Source organism: Chenopodium album, chromosome 6, assembly GCF_948465745.1.
Source record: "Chenopodium album chromosome 6, dcCheAlbu1.1, whole genome shotgun sequence".
Taxonomy (NCBI): domain Eukaryota; kingdom Viridiplantae; phylum Streptophyta; class Magnoliopsida; order Caryophyllales; family Amaranthaceae; genus Chenopodium; species Chenopodium album.
The window spans coordinates 57636680-57646637 of NC_137839.1; the positions used below are offsets into that span (position 1 = coordinate 57636680).

The 9958-nt window shown below is 36.2% G+C and overlaps 1 non-coding gene across 1 annotated transcript; it reads right to left on the reverse strand.

Moving 5' to 3' along the window:
* Positions 1-7880: 7880 nt before the first annotated feature.
* Positions 7881-7987, reverse strand: LOC145637589 (small nucleolar RNA R71). Its single transcript, XR_014114357.1, has one exon. It is a non-coding gene; the product is annotated as a small nucleolar RNA R71 (small nucleolar RNA).
* Between the last annotated feature and the right edge of the window lie 1971 nt (positions 7988-9958).

Consider the following 9958-nt stretch of genomic DNA (forward strand, 5'->3'; position numbering starts at 1 on the left):
CTTCCCTATTCTTCTCTTACTGCCGATGTTGCTTGGTTTTGCTCCGAACTTTGAGCTTGGTTGTTTCCTTTCAACCAAATCCGCTCAAATATTTTGTAAATTAAAGCTCTTAATCTCTAATTTACTGATCCATGTAACTCCTCTTATCTTGGAGGAATCTCCTGCATCATATTCGCGGTTTTTTCGAAAAAAATCCGGGAATGTCCTCGCTTGCTGGGATGCACCTGCATTTATATTTTTTACTATAGGACATTGCCCTTATTTATTTAGGGTTGACCTAAGACTTAGTGTTGCTTGACTTATTGACTTGTCGTCACTCAAGGTATGAACTTGACTCGCTGTGATTGACTCGAGGTTAACTTGACTCAAAGTGTTTGACACATGTGTTAGACTCAAATCAAGGTGGTATCATGACATGACTCAACGTGTACATGACTCGTGTGTGCATTGTATTGTGATCATGGGACTCAAAAATGAAAAAAAGCAAAAAATTTCCGTCATTTTTGTGGAGGGTACCGACTTTCTCCCGAAAAAGAAAGACACGAAAAAGAATCAAAGTGATGTTATTTTTTAAGATGCATGTTGAACGAGCTTAATCCGTTAACGTTGTCTCTCACAGTACAACGATTGTAACATCTTAAACCATCCTAGTTGACTCGATAATGAAAGTATTTAGGTAACTTAGGCACAAAGGCTAAGCACTTCATACTTCGATGCAATGATGATTATGATTGATGAGTGATTTTGTTATGACGAAGTATGCTTCAATGTTATGTTAAGATTTCATGACAAAGGGTTCCTAAGAGAAGGACTATTTGGTCATGTATCAGTGATGTGTGTGATAGTGATTCTAAAGTTAGGTCGCAAGGGCTAAGTGTGTGAAAAAAGATATTATTTCAAGAAGAGTCAATTGATGGTGACTCTTAGGTTAGGTAAGCTAATGATGTAGGGATCAAGCCCCCAAGTCTAGCTCTAAGTAGATAGGGATGAGCATTGTAGATCCCTTGATATGATCATGGTGTGTGAATGTGAATATGAATGCATGTTTATTATGGACGCACCTCAATGTGAGGTTGCCTACGTATTCGTTAGGAATCAGGCCGAACATAGCTCTAGCCGAACCTCGCACAATTGTGTGTATACTTCAAAAAGGTCTTTTGAAGGGTTGTAACGTGGTTAGGCTAAAGGTTTGAAGAAACTGGGGATAAAGGCTCAAGACCCTAGATAAGCCCCCCAAGGTGTGCAACTTTGCTTTTGGATCTTTGTATTTTTATGCTTAAGTTTCTAATCTCTTTTTTTACTCTTTTTTTTTACTTTATTTATTTTGTTTTTATAAGTGTGGGCAATCCCGATCATGCGGTCTATTACTCACTTGGCATTCATGTTTCTCAGGCACGGTGCCGAGCACTCGATAAGAGACGCAATCTGAGACGTGTTCATATCAAAGACATGTTCATGTCAAAGACATTGGAACACTTGTCCTTTTGTACACTTTTATTTATTTTTTTGCTTATTTTTGGCTATTTTAATCTTTTGAAGTCACTCAACCCTTTTATGATATTGAAAACTACGTAAGTTGCACACTATCCCATCCCAATGTTAGGTAGATAAGTTGAAAAATGACAGGTCTATCATTAGACGAGGCTCAAAGTGGTTTATGAAGAAAAGATTGTAAATTTGAAGGGTGAAAGGTGATATAATGTGGCTACAAGGGGTGCCTTAAATCATTGGTATACCTTGCGCTTAGTTCGACATGGAATTTTTTTTTTTAATGCAATGCAATGCAATGATCATATGCAAGGAAATAAAAGCTCATTTTATTTAAAAAGTGAAGGGTAAAAATCAAACTCTAAGAAATAAATCCAATGGGGATGAAGGGTGCCTATGCTAGACTTATTGGGAAAAGGGTTGAAAAAAAGAAGAAGAAAGCATGAAATCTTGGTGAGAAGCTTGCCTTGTGCATTTGTTTCATCATTACCCTCTTTTTTTTTTCTTTTTTGTCAATCACATGACTCAAACTCGATTCAACATGCATAGATGAAAGAAGGTAGGAAGAATGAAGGTTGTGATGTGAAGAAAAATGATGTAGATGGAGAGATATGAAGAAATTAGGAATACAATGTACCCCCAACTCAAACGACGGAATGAACCGACTCATGCATGAACAGTGAGAAAAACTCAATCAGGAAGTAGGATCGAGCAAACAGTGCTAAAAAATGGTCAAAATTAGAACGCATATTTCTGGCTCGGTATTGGAAGAACTTAGCGCCAGCAAACAGAGGCTGGCGCCACTTTTTGGCTTTAGCGCCTGGCGACAGGAGCTGTCGCCTGGCGCTAATCTTTGTTCGCTGGTGCAAGTTCCTACATGCCTCAGCAGCTTTCTATGCTCAATAAAATTTTCCAGTTTCGCACAGCATTATTTCGATCCTAGTTGTGAAAGATATTCCTCAAATTTCCTACGTGTAAAAATCCTAAGTCTTAACTCATTACGGATGGTCTTTCCAATGAGATCATTTTTACGCATATGACAATAATGTTAATCAAATTTACGCACATGAAATACTTAGAACTTTTCGAGTCTCATCCACTCATTCTAAATCATTGCCGAAATAAATTTCAGGAACTAAAAAAGAAATCATCCCCAGTGGAATTGCCAAAAATTGTAGGGAATATTTCAAGCGTTACCCCTAGCTCGAACCCCACTGTGATCATATACTAAAGTACGGTGGCGTCAAAGGGAAAGAAGATAGAGCAAAAGAGTCGCCAACAAGTTTTAGGTACTTGTAAACCGTTCACAGGGTGAAGGTTACACTCCTTAACGATCCAGGAGATCGTTAACTCCAATAGGTCTGGAACCTTGACTGGTAGTTTGGGGATGAAGGTACAAATCCAACCTAAAAGAGATTGAACCTGCCCTAATAATAGGCCTCTACTTTATTCTGATCGTATTCATATGCGCTTTCTGACTAACATGCAATTAATAGAATTAACCCTAAACTTGTTTATCTATGTTGGTTGAATATTAATGCACAAATAAAACTATTATTAGCAATCACTTGAATTATAATCAAATTACCCTAAACAACATTATTAATTATCTTATTAAGAGTGATTACAAGTACAAATTCTCTTTAAACATGCATAAAAGGTGTGATCAAGCAATAACAATAAATATCAAGCAACATAATAATAATCAAAATATATAAAAATCATAATCATAATCATCATAATAATAATTATAACCATAACAATCATACTTAAAAATAATGATCATAACAATAATTATATCAATTATAATCATAAAATCATAAAAATAATCATAATAATGTTAAAGCATAATAATAGCAAGATCCTAGGCATGATACTAACAAGATTAATAACAAACCCTAGCATGTCACTAAACATTAAAGATCAAAGATTTAACCCTAACATGATACTAACATGATATTAGGAAGAAAATTGGAAGCATCGCAGGAAACACAATTGTCATATTTGATATTAGAAAGTATAGTTGTTACCCTAAACATGATACTAGGAAGATCAAAACGCCCTAACATGACACTAGGAATCATAATAACAACCTAAACATCATTTCTTATCATAATAACATTGTAAAAAAGCACTTACTTGGATGCCTCGTACCTCTTTCTAATACCAAAATACACTCGTCAGTAACTTCAAGGAAAATAATAAATCAAAACAATTAAATTAAATAATTGAAAGATAGATTTGGGACCAAACCCTCATAAATATCAAACCTTTCACGTCTAGGGCGAAGGCAACTTCGAATTATGCTAGGTGTGTCTAGTGCTAATGTATGAGAAATTGTGTTTGTAAAAGGGTAGGCTAGAAAGAGGGAGAGAATCAAGAATTTCTTGATGAGAGTTGATAGTTGTTTATGGAAATTGATGATTGTAGATGATTGAAAACGGATTTTTTAGGAGGCTATTTATAGAGAAAATCAGCCAAAAAAGATAGAAAATCGAATCAGAGTTCTGACGTGAAAAAAACGGAGTTAGCGCCAGATGCTAACATTAGCGCCAGGCGCTAACGCTAGCGCTAGGCGCTAATGTTGGCGTTAGGAGCTAATCAGGTTTTTGACGCGTTTTTCTAAAACCAGATAGAATTTAACCGTACAAGAGGATAAAATCGTATTTTCCTCAAAAACACTTTTTTATTCTGATTAAAATTTCAAAAAGTCAACAAAAGTCAATTTATCAATATTAATTGAATTAGGAATGAAAAGAACCTTCTAGAAGAATCTAGAAGACTAAAACCGTTCCTAATTGCATTAGGAATGATAAATCCATATTAGGCCCTCCCCTAGATCATTGGGCCGCATATAAAGCTCAAACCGAGCCCAGTTTAGTAATTTGGCCATTACTTCCTCAATATTCATCAGAATTGGGCTTATAATATATCGTTGGAAAGCTCTTTTCAAGCCCTATCCAACTACACTATTATTGGACCCATATCATGGACCAACCAAACTGGATTGGCTATTTTCTTAAAATGGGTTTTCAAAAACGGAGAGAAGAGAAAAGAAATTAAAACTATCCGCAACACTAGACTTTCCACACTTTCACTTCATTCGATTATGATTCGACGTGAAAGGTACTCATCACCGGGTTTGGTTTTGGGGAGACACAAATGGGTGTCTACACTAACTATTAGTTCCCCCAAGCTAAGGTTGAGATTAGTAACCAATGGGGCTTAAACAGGCTTGTAATGTGACTATATAAACAATAAAAGGGCACAATCAACAACATGGGTAGCAACAAGGGAATAATTGTATCTAAAATCATCTAAAGGCTAAATAAAAGAACAAATGCCTACGTCCTCCTCATTGTGCATAATAGTGAATTATACAAACATTATTAAAAGTTAAAGATCAATACTCAACTTTATTAACATTCTAGGAACTAACACGCATTCCTTACCAAATAAACTAGTCAAGCACTATATTCAGAATTAGTTAGGCAAAATTGACACATTTTTAGGTTCCAAGGCAATCAAATATCAAATCATTAGGGGTATCCATTATTCGAACAAAAACTAAAATCCAATCCAATCCAATCCAAACCAAATTATTAATTTGGATAGGATCAAATGCAAACTTTAAATCGGATCTGATTGAAATTTTTTAAAATTTAGAATTTTAGATCGAATCAGATTGACCTTATTTGGATAAAAGACCAAATTAACCGAAATCTGAAACCGTGCTTTTACAAATAAGGATACTTTACATTATTCATGTAAAATTATGTTGATGATCACTTTAATATAAATTATGTAAAATTATGTATTTAATTTTTATATTAATCATGTACAACTATGTATTTAAGACTAAGTTTTTTATAATTGCATTTTTATTTTTATAATAACTTTAGTCCCTAAAAATTTACAATGTATTTTAATTCGGATTTTTGGATCAGATCCGAATAAACTGAATTTTAATTTGGATTGGATCGGATTGGATTTAAAAATCAAAAATCAAATTTTATTTCAAATCGGATTGGATTTAGCTTAAATCCAAACCGAAAACCGAATACACACCGCTTTAAATCATGATCAACTAATACACAGTATTTATTATCAATAACCAAGAAACAAAACAATTTCGAAAAGATTTTCATCAAGGGGCACATGTAAGCATGATTTATAATTCATTTTGGAACGTATTTTTGGATTTTTTTTAACCAATAAAAACTAACCTAGAAAGCAATAAAATCTATACTATGAAAGTAATAAAAATAAACTAAGAAAGCAATAAAAGTAAACTAATCACTACAAAGAACATAAAAAGAAAAGGGAAAGAAAGAGTACATAATTAGTAGTGTTTTTGGCTCTTTAGAGCCACTTTTATTACTAATTGGTGTTTTCTAGTGTTTTCGTAGATTTAATTGACTTTTGCAGGGATTTATGCTTTTGGAGTATTTTCCCGAGATATTTTGGAGCAATCACGAACATCGGAGAAGCACGACCAGATTTTATAGCCCAGGGCCGGCTAGAGCCATCGAACCGGTGATTAAGGGCTCGGTATAGGTGATACCGGGGCATTTGGACCGAGTATTCAAGACCGGAAAAGGAAACCTAGATTGGCCCGAAGTATTGGAGCCCAATCGTAGTCCAAATAGTGGCCCAAGTGAGCCGCCCGACCAAAGAGGCTGGCGCCCGGAGGCGCGCCCGGCCGGGCGGGAGAAGTTAAGGCCGGTGCCCGGTGACGCGTCGGGTGCGAGATTAGTATTAGAGATAAAAAGGCGCGCCCGATCGGGCGTGTGTTTTGATTAGGAGACGATTAACGTCGTTTTAGTTTTTTTTAGTTTAGGATTTGTATGGAGTATAAATACTCCTCCGTAATACGATTTTAGGATCTCTTCTCTCTCTTCTTCTTTTTACTTTTTCTTTACTCTCTTAATTGTTCTCTTAGATTTCTTTCTCTAAAACCTTTGTTCTTTATCTACTCTTAATTCCAGATTCTTTTTGGTAACGATTTCTCTTCTCTTAATCTTAGTTGTTTATTTTATTCCTTTCATCATGTCTTGCTTTATTGCTTTGATTAGTTTAGTTTTTACTATGTGGGAGTAGTTCTATTTCTAGGGTTTATGGGGATCCATAAATAATATGAAGGGGTAATTTATTGTTGTTGATTATCAATGCTAGATTAATTTCCTTTTGATTGAATTAATGCTCTGTGACTAGATTAGGCCTGATCTTTTATGCATGAGTTTGGCAATATTAATTCGAGATTCGACAGATGAGAATTAATGTTTAGGTCTAGTTTCAATAGGCAGGTTAATTTATAAATGGTTAAGTCGAGATTCGAAAGATGAGATTTAATACCGGTAAATTAATTGTGTGATTATAATACGTAGCGAGGGCCCTTTATAATCTGATTGATGTATGCATTGATGAATGATTATTATATTCTACCCTGGAATATTATTTATTGGTGAACCTATGCCCTAGATCCTTTTATATCTTGTTTTCTTCCTAATCTCAATCTTAGCAGTTTAGTTCCTTATTCAAATAAAAACTTTGGTTACATCATAATCTAGATTATTTTAGTTAATTAGGAATAGAAAGACTTGTTTCCCTGTGGAGATCGACCCTACTTCCCTATCTGCTTTAGTTAGAGGACTTAGGAATTATTTTTTAATAGGGGATACGACTTTACCCTGTCAAAATTTGGCGTCGTTGCTGGGGAAACGGTTTTATTTTTATTTCTGATTGTTTTTGTAGTCTAGTTTATTTCCCTTTTGTCTCAAAGAGCGTTAGTTCTCTGAGACAAATCTCACATTTGCTTCTAGTTTTTGTTTATGCCCAGGTGTTCTAGATCAGGTTAAATCCCATTCGATCCTGAGATCGAACGTTCCTTCCATAGACAGAAAAATTTCTACAAGCAAATCCTGGCGGATTCTGGTGATAATAACAATAATCACCGCGATCCTCCAACTAGTTCTAGCTATTCAGAGACATCATCAGACGCAGAATCAAAGATGACGGCTCCAAAGAAGCTTAGTGATTACTCACAACCAAAGCTTATGGATTTTCCACATCTCACCCCTACTCTGGCTCTTGATAGCGTTCAATTTGAAATCAAACCTCAATTTATAACGATGATAGAGAGGAAGCAATTCAGTGGAGCCAATGGTGAAGACCCGAATTTTCACATTGCCGACTATTGTCAATATTGTAACACTATCAAGCAAGCCGGGGTCACTCAAGACCAAATCAGGGAGATTCTCTTTCCCTTCTCTTTAACTGGAAAAGCTAAATTGTGGTTTAATGGCTTAAATAGAACTACACTTGGTAAAACTGACTGGGAAGCTCTTGTTTTGAATTTGTATAACAAGTATTATCCTGTAGAGAGAACAGCCGTACTACGGTGTGCGATTCAGAATTTTGCCCAAGAAGACGATGAGTCTTTATATGAGGCTTGGGAGAGGTTCAAGGACTTACAAAGAGAATGCCCTTACCATAATTTAGCGCAATGGCAGTTAATCCAAGCCTTTTATAACGACATCGAAAATTCCTCTAGAATAATATTAGATTCTGCAGCTAGTGGGAGATTTATGAAACTTAATGTTGATGATGCAGGTCAGGTTATTGAAGACATGGCGATACACAATTCCCAATATGGGAACCCTAGAGGATTTGCTAACAAGGGGAAGCATAGTGTCGACTCTGTATCCTTTTTGCAAGCTCAACTAACCTCTATTTGCCAAAAATTAGATAATCTGAGCACTGCTAATGTAGCTAATGTTTTTGTGATTAATAATAATTCTAATGAGGCTTTCTGTGAAAATTGTGGTATTGTAAGTCATTAGGAGCAAGATTGCAGGAGTTCCGTGGAGCAAGTTAATGCCTTCCAAGCTTATAGGCAGAATAACCCATACTCCAACACCTACAATCCTGGGTATCGGAATCATCCATACCTTTCCTACCGGAGCACTAATGTTCAAAATCCACCACCACAAGAACCACAGGCGCCACAGCAACAGCAGCAGAAATATTATCATCCCAATGCTAGCCAGAAGAACCAACCACAACAACCCTCCTCATCTTCTGACCCTTCTCTGGTGGAAATTAGAGCAATGTCGGTTAATATGCAAAAGCACATGGAGAGCAAAGATGCAACAATTGATCAAATTCTAGCGCATAATAAAATTGTAGATAATCAAATTGCGCAACTCTCTGCTACCCTACAAGCCCGCCAACAGGGAGCTCTGCCGGCACAGCCGACTAGGCCTACAGATCAAGCATTTGCAATTACTCTAAGGAGTGGTTCAAACTATGAAGGGCCCTCTATGCCCAGAGTTAATGAACCTGTTTTATTAAATAATGTTATCTTGATTCCGTTAAACCAAACAATGTAGTTGATAGCCCTGCAGGGCTAAAGGATAGTACTAACATATCTAATTCTACATTTCAGGGTACGACTCCAGAGAAGGTGGCTACTCAAGATAAGAGTAATAATGCTCCAAAGCCAATTATCAAACTTCCATTCCCCAATCGTCAATTGAAGACAAACTTGGATAAGCAGTTTGGTAAGTTCCTAGAGGTGGTAAAAGATTTGAAGGTAACAGTTCCCTTTACTGAATTGATCACACAAATCCCCTCGTATGCAAAATTTATGAAAGAAATATTGACGAGGAAAAGGTCTATTAGTGAGGTAGAGACAGTAGCTTTCCCTGCAGAGTGTAGTGTCGTACTTCAAAATAAGTCTCCACCTAAATTAAAAGATCCGGGTAGTTTTTCTACCCCTTGTCATATTGGCAATCTCTTGATTGATAATGCATTATGTGATTTGGGTGCTAGTGTTAGCGTCATGCCATTATCTGTGTGTTCTAAGTTGAATATGGGTAAATTAAAAGTTACCAATATAACTCTACAAATGGCCGACCGTTCTTTCAAATACCCCTTAGGTGTTTTAGAGGATGTCCCTGTTAGAGTAGGTAAATTTTATATACCTGTAGATTTTGTTGTTCTTGATATGGCTGAGGATATGCAAACCCTAATTATTTTGGGTAGACCATTCCTTAACACTGCAGGAGCAGTCATAGATGTAAGAAGTGGTAAGTTAACATTATCAGTAGGGGATGATAAAGTTGTTTTTAATCTGAATAACGCCCCAAAAATCTCCATGACTGAGGAGAAATGTTTCAGTGTTAATGTGGTTGAAAATTATTCTAACAAGCCCCAAGCTCTTGAAAAAGATCCATTGGAGGCGGTATCTTGTGTTGCATCCTTTTCAGATGAGATAGACAAATGGCATAAGGAAGTCGATGCAATAAAAAGAGCGCTTTACACTGTTGGTCTTGGTTTCGAGGATGAACAGGTGGAACCGATCGAGCAAGTTGTGCGAATCAAGCCTACGGTAAGTGTTCCGCCAGATCGAGTTGCAAGTGTTGAACGCAATGATAATTTGAAGCAACCTTTGATCGAAGAAGGATTT